Source organism: Anabas testudineus, chromosome 9 (genome assembly GCF_900324465.2).
Source record: "Anabas testudineus chromosome 9, fAnaTes1.2, whole genome shotgun sequence".
Taxonomy (NCBI): domain Eukaryota; kingdom Metazoa; phylum Chordata; class Actinopteri; order Anabantiformes; family Anabantidae; genus Anabas; species Anabas testudineus.
This window is the reverse complement of record NC_046618.1, coordinates 10,890,677-10,903,648: the sequence shown is the minus strand read 5'-3', so window position 1 is coordinate 10,903,648 and position 12,972 is coordinate 10,890,677. Positions and strand designations below refer to the sequence as shown.

The 12,972-nt window shown below is 39.1% G+C and overlaps 1 protein-coding gene across 3 annotated transcripts in view; it reads right to left on the bottom strand.

Moving 5' to 3' along the window:
- LOC113150009 (EGF-like repeat and discoidin I-like domain-containing protein 3) overlaps positions 1–12,972 on the bottom strand; it is an 87,091-nt gene that overhangs the window by 10,392 nt on the left and 63,727 nt on the right. The window lies entirely within an intron of this gene.

Sequence of the window (12,972 nt, the reverse complement as noted above, 5' to 3'; positions counted from 1 at the left end):
TGTTTATTGTTTTGCACACAACAACACACCTTTAATAGTTTCAAATAAAGTATGACTACTCTTGTTTTCAGCCTTGGGTTTTACCTGTGAAGACTTTATTTGTTAAAAAAAAGGATAAATCAACATGAAAACCAGAGAGGTGTCTATGGCAGGGATGTAAGTCATTTTGAATCTGAGAAAAGAAGGAAAACAATCGGAGGCATTGCACACATATTGGGCATAGCTAACACAACAGTTTGCCTTGACAAAGAAAGTAACCCCGGCGTTTGCACAGTACGACAACTTATGGAACCTGCTCCCTAATCCTTATTGATGCAATAATTCATGATGATAGGAGCAGAATGAACAGACATGTACAGAAACATAGTGTCAGCAAATCTACAGAGAAATGCATGACATCAAATCAATCTAGGAATGCATCGATAAATCTAGGAGATAAAATAGGGAAAAGTTTTAGACTGTCCAGGTCAATCATGCATTTCACCTGCTGAAGAGAGAATAATAAGGGCAAAAACCCCAGCACCGATGTGAAGTCAATGCAGGATAAAAAACAGGGTGCAACTAGAGATTTTGCTGTCAAACGGGAAGACAATGGCAAAATTTAGAAGCACCGAGAGCAAGAGAGAGAAACATAATCATGTGGATTTATTTCTTCTGTTGAACATACACAACACTGAAGCAACCATACATCACACTAATTGGTCTGGTCACAGGCCAACCTATACAGCGTCACACTGCTCTGACAAAACAAAATAGGGTCCCGTGTAGATTAAACAACAAAGTAATGCATAAGTTGTGGCTCAGTTTCATTCCATCTTCTGGTCCTGACAGCTTGCAGAACACGACCTTGCACATCACACTGCACTTTTATGCACTATGTGACAGAGCCTGAAACAGCAGTGTTGCAAAAAAAGCTCAGTCAGAGATTCTATCTCTTCTAGGTTTTCGGTTTTATCTCTTCTAAGTATTCAGCTTCTCTTTTCTTTCAGCTTCTTTAAGATTGAGAACTGCTCTCTGGGTATTAGAGCAGCCTTCTTAATGCAGACCTCCTGCTGTGTACATAAGCAGCCACAGGCCTGGGTCCTGACACACATGTAGACAAAAACCATGCCTTAGCAACTACAAAGCAGACTCTCGGCTCTCTGAAAACCATCCAAGTGGAAAAATGATAATAAAAGTAAGACAAAAAGGCACTTGGCGTTAGCATGCTGGCATACTTTAACAATGCCATGGTTATAGCTAAGCAATTATGCAGATGCTGCACACTATGTATGCATGCTTCATTTGCTGTAAATACACTATTCATGATGTCTCTCCTTCAAATGGAAACCGCCCCTGCTTCCATTAATGCAGGTGTTTCAGCAGTGTAGAATATCTTTTTTTCTGTAAGTTATATAAATACCTTCAAGTAGTAAAATAGGATACCTGCAATAATGGCACTAATGTCACAATAACCGGATAAAAGGACCAAAAAGAAAAAATAAAACAGTTGCGAGGGCTGCTTGGTTGATTTAGAGGGGGCATGACACCTCACATTGTGAGGCTTTGATTATGCTCCAGTTGTAGAACATTGAGGTAATCTCGTCCTACCCAAGCACTCAAGTCTGCCACCAAAACAAAGGCATGCTTGAAGGGGAACCTGTAATTGCTGTCACAGGTAGCGGTCAAAAAATACGACCGCCCCTAGCGACACCAGCTCTCAACACTTTGATGGCCCAAACTGAATTAGGGAGCGAGATAAGCTTGTTAAAGCGAGGCCTCTCTTCCAGCGCTACCTTCTGTTCTCTCTACCATCACATTTTCAAGCCTCTTCCCTCCTCCCTGAGCTGTTAACCCATACAAACTAGGAGTATTTTATCAATCTCTCAATGCTACTGACACAGATGTTCCAAAGACTTAAAACACAACAATCAATTTTAGGATTTCACTTGCTGTTTGTGGGATTAAAAAATAAGATTAATGTAGCTCTCATCTAAGATTCTAGTTTTCCCGACAAATCACACATTTAAAATGGAGACAGGGACATTTACTTAATTGTACTTGTCTTTGGTGGCAGTGTTTGTGCACTTCTGCCAGGCAAACACTCATCTCTACCGTTCATTAAGATGAGGCGCTATGTAATTCTCATGGCTTCATCTGAAGTGGATTTGCCATCGCAGGATAAAGAGATTAATGCAGCTTTATGAGAATCCCAATGAGGCTCAGTTTCCTATTCTATGAATACAGAACATGCATACAAAGCATTCTGCTGACATTATCCCTCCAGCTGCTAATTGAACTCTATGTGTTGAAGACTCTGTATATTTTATGGAGCCTGTAGCGTGTGTGTGATGCACATGTTCTGCGTCACAGTGCTCCTAGGTCACAGGGCAGAATTCAGAGCACAACGCAACTGGTAGCCCATCACCCCACAACTGAAATCTTTCCAATTTACATAAAATATTGTTATTATCCTGACTTATTGTGATGTTTTGGGGGAGCAAGTGGTTCAGTTGATAGGGACATAAAAGTGTTTATTAAATTCAGAGAAAAGTGGGAGCCATCACAGCCCCACAATACAATATGTTTCAGGACATAGATGTAACCTAATTCCCATTTGCAAGAACTATTACTTGAAAAATCTGCCGCTTCTGAAGCACAACATTGTACCATTATACTGTGCTGTTGAAACCCTCCCTTCTCTAGAAAAGCATCTTAAGGCTCAAGCAAACCAGAAACGGCTAACAAAAAGAGGAATGATGCTGAAGACACACAATTTCCCGACAGGTGGCTGGCTGAGTGCAGCACTCCTCGACTGAGTGCAAAGAATAGGTTGTTTATGTCATGACACCTTTCTGAATTTAAAATGTACCATTCCTCACAAAGGTGAGCCAGCTAAGCCACTTCAATAAGATGAATCAGGTGTCTGAGCCTCAATGAGCATGAAAGGTTAGTTTTTTTATACTGTCCCAGTAGCACAAAAGTAACCCAAGAAGAAAAGCTGTGCAGCAGCTTAATGCCATACTCAGCAATCACATCGACCCAAATAAATTAGACATTAATTTTGTTTGTTTTGTTCATTACTGCAGCAAACAAACAGCCTGTAGCTCTTCATAAACTCAGTGTGTTGGACAAAGAGCCCTAATGAGTTATTGAAAAAAAGAAAATCTGTTTATTAATAGCTGAAGGTCAAAGGATAAAAAGAAGACTGTTGATGGGTTGTCATGCTGTGCTGTACAGTATGTGCAGCCGGGTCTACATGTTAACAGGTCCCATGAAGTAGCACACATTCACAGTCCCTGCGTTTGTTAATATTATGTTTTCACATAACATTATGTTTTTACTATGGCTTTCATGTGGGACACATGGTGCATACAGCACACACACACAGTGCCTCTCCTCTCTGACATTTTTTTGACCAGTCTTTCCACCTGGGACGGTGGGATGTCAGAAGGAATGAACGCCCGCTGTGCGCTCACACAGTGAAAGAAAGGTGTGCACACAGTCGGAGGTGTGACTCAGTTACCTTGGAGCACTGAGGTTAGTGGAGGAAATGTCACAGAGAGAAAACATCATCCTGTCTTAGACTGGTCAGTTCACATTAAACAGAAACACGTTATCTTCTGTGGTATTTGACCAGTAAACATTGTTTGTGTGTGTACGTGAATGTGTGTCAGACACACTCTGCTGTAAGAAACACTTCCATGTGGAACGAGCTGACGACATGACGTGAAGATAGATGTCTTTGTTACAGGGCAAGATGACTTGCTTTGGCAGTACATTATGAGAGTCAGCTGGTTGGCTGGTCAAGGCACATCCCACGGCCAAAACTCTGCAGTGACTCACAGGAAAATTGCAAAATGGTGGCAAGTGCACACAATTATAAGGCAAACGGTTTCACATGGCACAAACATAGTGATGCAGTAAACATCCTGTTCATTCCTCGTCCCTCCTCTTCACTCTTGTCACTGAACATATAAGTGAAATTAAGAGAAATTAAAGTCCTACCTTGGGTATTTAGTGAAATATCAACTATATGGATTACAACAGAAATGTGTATATTCAGATCCAAAGCACTGATTAGATGTTCATGTTTCCCTCAAAATCAATTGTAACTTTGGTGATCCCAGGTCAAGACGTCAGTTGTCCAATACTTTGGTTTATGACCAAATATCTACAAAAATAATAACATTAGCCTCAGTGACCTTTGTCACGTCAGTGTTGAGACTGAACACTGTAGTTACCACTTAAGGTTGTTTGCTTAAAACGGCTTTAATTCCTAAATGGTAAATGTTTTGGTAATATTTTTTTAAAACCTTTTAAACTAAAGCTAACACTCTATGCTTCAGACACATCTTCATTGATTTATTTCAAATTCATTGTGGTGCTGTATAAAGGTAAAATAATAATAAAAACAATGTCACTGTCGAGATACTCCCAGACCTAACTGTAAATACCTCACAAAGTGGCTAACATGGTGGTAAACTCTTACTTTTAGTTAAAAGTAACAGATGTACGTACTATATATGTGACTATCCTGCTGCTTGCCACAGCCCATGGAGAAAAACATAAAAATAAAAGTAAGGGTGAGACTGTGTTATGTATGATTAGAAATGCTGACATGCTAATGTTAGCCTGGATTGAACAGTGTGTAACACCTGCACGGTCAATGTTTTATTTTATAATTCAATAAGTAGCCCAAGTGCTTTGAAATAAAAAGTGCACATTTATTTGATTCCTACTTTTTCATCTAAAACAAAAGTAGCCTTTTATCAAACCTAGTGCATTAGGAACAAACATTATTAACGGCAACTCCTTAGAACATACAGCCATAAAACAGCTGAAGCTTCAGTTGGGCATGTTAAGTAAAGTCTAAATGGTTGCAGGAACGGAGAAAAGGGAATTGGGCATGGCAAAAAAGAACAAAAAGGAAATCAACCATGGTGGTCTGGATCATTTAGAGCTATTAAAGCAAGGAGAACAGCAGCTGCAGAACCAGAGAGCTGCATACCGTGTCAGTAAAAGTGAATAGAGGGGCTCGGATCCATATGCATAAAAATGGTAAGAGACTTGAGAGATTTCACACTCTGTTTAATGTTCATTTTGGCTAGACAAGCGACGGACACTTACACAGATACAATCTAAAGTGGACTCTCTCCCTCTGTGATCTTGTCTGGAATCAAATCTCTACAGTGCTGTAGTTCAGGCAGGAGGATAAAATGCTTTCTTACAGAATATCAACCAAGTGGAAATTGGAAAATGGTTTAATGATCCAAAATATGGTGTTCCCACCTAACAATACTGACACTGGTTTTTAGAGGTCCTACAAAATAGGTGGGTTAAAAATAAAGCAGTTCATCGTACCTCACTCCTCTCTCACCTCTTCTGCTTCTCACACTACATAAAATATTCACATGAAATTCTCGTGTGCCCACACACACATACATGAAGCTGTGCACAAATACATTTGTGGGCTTTGCACGCAATGAACAAGGCAACCATGAAACTATAAACTGAATACAATTTATGAACATAGTGTTCTCTGCAAGACAATGTTCACCTTGAAATGTATCAGCGCCCAATTTTATAAAGAGTCTTCTATTAACTTAACTGAATTAATTCCATTACTATGACGTGTTGCCGTGCTGCTTGAGTAAACTACGCTCCTGAATACAAAACATATAGATGTCTGATTTAAACATATGGAAGTGAGTAATATCTTGCTTGTCAAGGGAAACTCGCAAACTACAAGATACACATGCAGAACGCTTTGGACCCAATCTCTGCTGCACTGATTCAGGCTCCTGCGCCTTCCCCTTCTGACATTTCCTGCAGATCCCGTGATTGTAGCAGGCACTGCTGCAGACTCATGAATCAATCATCCCGAGATAAAACAGATAAATGCATCCTACGCTAGCTAAGAGGGAGCGAGAGAGACAGAGGTAGACAAAGGGAGATGGAGATGAAGATCAGAGATGTGGTGCAGAAGAATAGGATGACTTCCTTGGATAATGAAAACAAAGGAGGTGCTATTACACGGCTTCAAAGCAGACCTGTACATTTAACAATATAGTTGGAGGGAGTGGACAGTAAAAACCACCCAATTGAACCAGTGAAGCAGATTCACCATCCCTTCCGTAAGTTCATTTGGAAACTAATTCAATCAGCGTACTAGCTGCAGGGAGATTGAATAAAATAAAGCAAAGAAAGAGCCATATTGGACAAGATTAAAATGAGGCTCTGATGACAGCGCCTTAATGAAATTTAGATCAGGCATGTCTTCAAATTAGGATTCTTTCTAAGATTCTTCAACTCCTGAAAATTATTATCAATATGGCTGACTGATGTTTTTTTTGTTTTGTTTTTTAACCAGACTGTACTTATGTCTATTCACATTTGTATACATTTAGAATTTTGAAATTGTTTTTAATTGGGTAGCTACAATAGCAGTTACATAACCATTACATTACAGACAAATCTCGTCTGATCTGCTGCTCCACAGACAACTGACCAATCCCTGTTTAGTGATCAATTATTTATAAAAAAAAAAAAACACAACACTGACAATATACAAAAATAATAAAAGAGGCAGAAAAGCGAGAGATGGAAAAAGGGAAAGGGGGGTACCACAAATAGTCACAATGTTTCTGATGGCAGACCCACAGTGCCTCTGTTATTTGTCTTACAACAAGGGGTACACCTAAACTGCATAATGGATTTTTAGCAACACTGAACCCAGTAAATGGCATCCATATCTGATTAGGTGTGAACATGTCTGTTTTACTTATTAAACACAGTTCTGGATCTGTAACATAATCAAATTGAGGTAAATCAGCCAATGTGAAAAGAGTCCCCCTTTGCATGATCTTCCTTTTTTCAAAAACCTTGCCAAGTCTTATATTCATGCGCACATGCTACATGACTACGTGGTGAGAATTTCATCTTGCCTTTTTGAAACTGGCCTGGCACATCTGTAAAAGCAAGTGCTGGCTGAGCAATTTGCAGTCATGGTTGCATCTGTTATTCTGGCTTTCTAGTTTAGTTTCACTGGAAAGTGTTGCACTAAGATCATGTCAACAACAAAAAACAACAACAAAACAAAAAGACATATTCGTACCTAATATATTACAAATATCTGATGACAGTTGTAGGAGTTGGTGTTAAAACTGCTCATGTTTTATTGAATATTTTGGATAATGAATACTGTGATGTTGAAATGCGAAGGATGAATCGAGATAAGATCAGCATGTGCAGAAGATTGGATGCAGCCTGAATAGTAGGTACGTTCAAGCCAGCGTTAATACATTTCACACTTAACACTTTTTTTCAGCACGACAGCTGTGGCTAAATGGTTGTGTGCCTCTCGCTGATTGCAAAAGAAACCACCTGGAGACATTGTTCCTCTAACATTCAGTTTCTTTGATTAGTTCGGCAAGAATACTTGGCTGCAGGTACAGTTCCTATTGATTCGGTTGCTGTGTGTAGAGTAGCAGGGCAACTAATGATAAAATGCTGAGCAGCCGGTAAAATAAAGGATGTATTTAATATGATTAGAACAGCTTGATTTGCAGGGATAAGTACCTTTATCTATTTTCGACAGGATCAATATACAATGACAGTAAGAAGAATGCTGGATTTAAGAGGATACCCGTGCTTAACAATTCATGGTTGAAGGGCTTTTCCGGTGGGGGGGAGGGGGTCAAGCTTGAGGGACAGAGAAGAAAGCTCACCCTTGAAAGTTCTCAATTAACTCTTACTGTGCATTTTTCCATGCAAGTAATTTCAACAAAGCACGAGTCTCTTCAAATGAAGACATGATCATTGCTATTCCAGATGATCAAAATCCCTCTTAAATCCTTTCATGGTACAATGCCTCTGCTCCCTCTGAGGAAGTTTTTCTGTTTTTTTTTTTTTGTTTTGTGTTTTTTAAAGGACACACTTCATCTTTGCTGCATAAACACACAAGCAGAGATGAGAGTTTCAATGGGACAAATTAAAGCCATTCTCCTCTGTGGCTAGATGAAACAAACACCAAGCTAATTGTATTGATTAAAGGAAATAGAGTCAGTTGTCAGCAATGCTGTATTTGAGGTAGCGATTTGATTAGAAAGCTGTGCTCGGCAAAGTTAGTGTAATGATAATACCCGGGTTTGATTACTACAAACGCACGCTCACAGGCAACGAGAGGGAATCAATCTTGCATTACATCTCCCTATTGTTGCCTCCAGCCTCTACTCCGCATGTGACAATGCTCTATGTGAAGTGTCAACAAGCAGTGATGCTTTAGGAGCCATTTTTAAATGTCTGGGGCAATTTGCTACCTTAGTATATTGATTTATGCTCCTGTAATTCACAAACGCATTTTAAATTCTACTGTTAAATAAAACGTATTGTAGTTTAAAGGACTTACAGAGTGATGAGTGCCTTTTAAGACAATTGAAAATAATTGTACAAAAGGAAGCGATGAAAACTGTTGGAAACGCAATGAGAGTGATTGGGCATTTTAGCTGTGAATAATTGGTTTTATGACAAGCCCATGTTATTTACACTTTTTTTTTTACCTCAAACTTCACGTCATTTTCTGTCAGAAAGAATCCACAAGTATTACTACTATTTCTGAATGATATAGGTTTTCGTGTTTGAATATCTATATGATTAAATATATGTGCACTAAAATGTGTGTGCGTTAACATAAAGATTGTAGCAAACGCTTTTGTACGCTCCACTACAATAATGTAACATTCGATTTAGAATCAAAAGCACAGTAAAAGCTACTTGCGAGTGAAAGCCATTAAGGTTGCTCTTTGCAAAATTGATTTCATTTGGGATTTTCTCCTTGCAAAATGGATTTCTCTGACTACTGCCATGAATGAATGCCTTTCTTCAGCAGAGACATTTACTGACACACATGCAATCAGTGTCACTGTCACTCATTAGTTCATCAGTGGACTGATACACGTCTCCTGCTTCATTTTCCTAATTATATCATAGTCTGCGTGCGCTTAAGTTTTTGGGTTCATGTAAAATCGATTGAAGTCACCATGAGTAACTATTAATGAAATTAATGAGACATAAAAGTCACTAACAAGACAAAGGTAACATGCAGCTGGGCAGTAAAAGATTGATCATCCCAAATCAATGAGCTGGGTTGTATCCATTTAAAGCACAGCTTATATTGTTCCCAGCCAGAACATGGAAAGAATATTCTCTGGCAATTTTCTCTGGCATTACCAATACTACTCAAATGATACTAGTAGACCTGGGATTCATGTAGTCCTTATTTGATGGGAGGCTTGAGCCACAAATTAAATATGTCTATTTGGCCAACAGAAATTCAAGCAGAAGCAGTGGCTCTGACGAACAACATATGGGGACTGTCTCACTTCTGTCTCGGGGGTTCGTACAGTAGTTGATCAAACACCAGCCGTTCACTGTGGAACTGTAAATGCCTGTATGAGTACGAGTCAGTATTCTTACGTGTCTCCATGATGGTGAGGGATCCCACAAACCTTCATAATGTTTCATCATGAGCCATATATACTACACAGATGTACAGTAGCCAAATGGCTGCAACCCAATTCTGTCATACTGCTGCAGTGTCATCGTAGGACCTCTACCACCAAAAACTACACTTTTATTGTAGCGCCTCTTATTGCTTTCAAATCTTATTCCTATTCACATGTAGCTGGATTCTTGAGGCCAGCTGTTTTTGGATGTCAAGCTAAGCTTCAACATAGCACCTAATGCATATTGACCCTCACTATCATGGTGGTCATCCAGCATGATGGTACCACCATTTCCTCAAGAATCGCAGACTCCGTTCCTTTGCTTGCTGCTGTCACCAGTACAGAGGAGCCTGTCGGGTGTTTCTGCCACTGTTATTACAGCTGGGACTATGATAGGTTACTTCACTTATGTCTCACCACTTGTCTTTGTGTTCCCTGTATTGGTCTCCCACTGTGTTTTCTCCGTGGGCCTGTGTGCTCCAGCAGTGAGGCCTCATGTGCATGCAGTGCCTTACCTACAGTGCTGCCACTGTTTACATCTTCAGCATCTGCCTATGCAAGCCACGCTTACTGGGGTCATTAGCTTAATTGTTATGTGTGCTCTGCTACAACTCATCGGGGTGCAACCAAACTTTAAACAACAACTGTTTAGTACAGTGCAAAATAGGGAAGTCTTTTTCTTTACTGAGTACAACAGAAATATTGTCATTATTTGCTATTGGAAACCTGCTTGTGTTGAGTAGCATTTACTTTCTGTTTTCTTTGTGTTACATACTGATGACACAAATAAAGCTGTGTGTTGAAATACGTGAATCTTTCGTCTACTCATCTGTGATCCCAGATGTTATTTGGTCAGGCACATATATACAGGACAGCAAAAAAGAAATGGCAGGTTATTGCTTGCATTAACTAAGGCGTGTACACCTGACAGTGTATTTTTAATTCAGCATTAGCACCAATGTACCATTTGTACAGGTGCAACTCCAATTCTTTCAAAGTTGTCGCACAGGTTTTGGCTCACTCTGCATCAGTGGCAGAGGTGATTATCTGGGTGTCACAGCCACATACCACACATATTTATCACTTTAAGGAGATAATTGGGTGTGAAAACCTTGGAGACAGAGGATAAGAAATGAACCACCAATACTGAAATACTTTCATAGCATGTTTCCAAATAAATGTAACAAACTGAGTCAGTCGTATTCCTTGCTAACTCATATCTTTACATTTGTCTCTCAGAGATGAAGCTGTAAAAATATAACATCACTGACCATTTAACTCATATTACATATATGCTAAGACTATTTGAGAAATGTTTATTTCAATTACATACAATAAATAAGAAGTTCACTTTGAGTATATTATATATAAGTATAATTTTTAAATAATGATCACATTTTTAGTTTTGTGTTTTGTGTCTAGATATTAGAGGTACAATCTTTCTGACAGATTTTGTGGCAGCGATTTGATTTGTGGTTTAATTTTGTAAAGTCAAGCTTCAACTCAATATTCTCAACACACACTCTAAATTAAAAGAGTAAATGCCTTCAACTGCAGACCCCCTCAACTAGCAGATGCAGTGTTTCTTTCTATCCAATAGATGATTACTCTGCTTCTTGCTGCTAAAGTAAAGTCAGTGCTGCATACATAATATGTTCTAAAGCAGGAAAATGAACTAAAGGATATTAACTCATTCCAAGATGTATTCATTACAATTATTCCTTAAATATTCACTAATTAAGCCAACAGACTTTTCTCTAGTGCAAATAATTTCCAATAAAGAAAAATAAAATGCAGAAATGTCTGTATCTTATGTGCAGCATTCGGATTAAACCCCTCTCGGGTCACTGCTTTAAAAGGCACCATGTCTTTAGCGAGGTACTGGTTTATGGCGTTATTCATCTCCTGGTGCCTTTGTGAGGTATTTTAATATGGTATAGCGAGTCTGCTTGCTTGGTTATAACAGCTGCAAACAACTCTAAAATTGTACTTTGCTGTTGCCTGCTACCAGACTGGGGAGTCTAGGGACATTTGTACATATAAAATGTGAGTCGAGCACCATAACACATGTATGTATCCTTGCTAGGTAATTTACCTGAACTATAATAAGCAGATGTGAGATGAAGATACTTTATCACTTCATTCCGACATAGTTGGTGTGAGGAATGTTTACCACAAACCACCAAAACCCACTCCACTGTATTAGAACAGTACGGTAAATTTGTAGTGCATATTTACATTAGGCACTGTGAAATTGAAAAGTAGCTACTGCCTCTCTGGAAATTTCTTTTTGCTATGTGGACATGTTAATGAGCATAATTAACTAATCAGCTTATGCCAGCTGGAACACTTGGCAGCTCAGTCGGAGAGCTTCAGCTCCTCTCTTGAAAACGTCTTGAAAGATTCTGGTTCGGTCTCCCTTTGTGCAATTTTATCTCCTGCCAGGCCAGAAGAATTTTACCTTGGGCATTTCCCAAATTGTTCCAGTTCTTGGCAATTTTTTTTATATTTTACAAAGATTTGATGATACAAAATTTGATTTCTTATGGGTTTATATTTATATTATACTATGTTCTTGTTGTTTAAAATGTCATGAGAAAAGGGATGAAAGATTCTTTAAAAATGATAACCTAAAATACATATTGTGAACGCATTCTTAAAGACCAATGTATCAGCTGATGACACCGTAGTTTACTACTAAAATAAGTTTGATGGTGTCTGAAGAGTTTCCCAACTCTTCCACTCCACAGTGGAGTAGCTGTCTTGATTAATAGGAATACTTAATTTGTCATTAAGGTTGATTAATATCATTAATCTGTAAGGTTTAAAGTCATTCAGTAATGTCACTGAGAATCAATTATTTGCCATGGCAACCAGTGTAAAGAAGACACTAATTGTGGAGGTAAAACAAATGAATATAAGACGTTAACTATATACAAAGGTCATTTCCAGCAGATACATTAATTTTAAGGTGAAACATCACTCTAGAGTATGCCACCGTTAATGTCTACTTTTCAAAAGCAAGATTTTGTATATGCCTGTGTTCACAGAAATGGTCTTTGGCAGTGGAAGCCATTGATTTTCTCGCCGTGCCTGTATAGCATCTCCCTTTTCCTGCCGGCACAGCATGTAATATGAGACCACAAGTTTTCCTTTACCCACAGCAATCAATTCTGCTTAGCCTAGCTCCCTGGCCTGGACGGGTCCTGCCTAAGTAGCTGTCTCCTCCGACACACAGCCCTGCATACCCCCAGTGTTGGCAAAAAGCTTTCAGTGTAATAAAAAACATATCTGTCTCAAGACCCAACCAATCTAATAACGGCCAGGCAAGTCAGTGTGACTACGGAGCGCTAACTGTGTCACTGCTAGTGAGGCGCTAAACATGGACCAAGTGCAGGAGAAAGGCCAAGAAATCAGAGAAATAGTTGTGGTCTCCAGTTCTCTGAGCAGACTGTCCACACCACACTTTCTTCTATGCTGTCAGTTG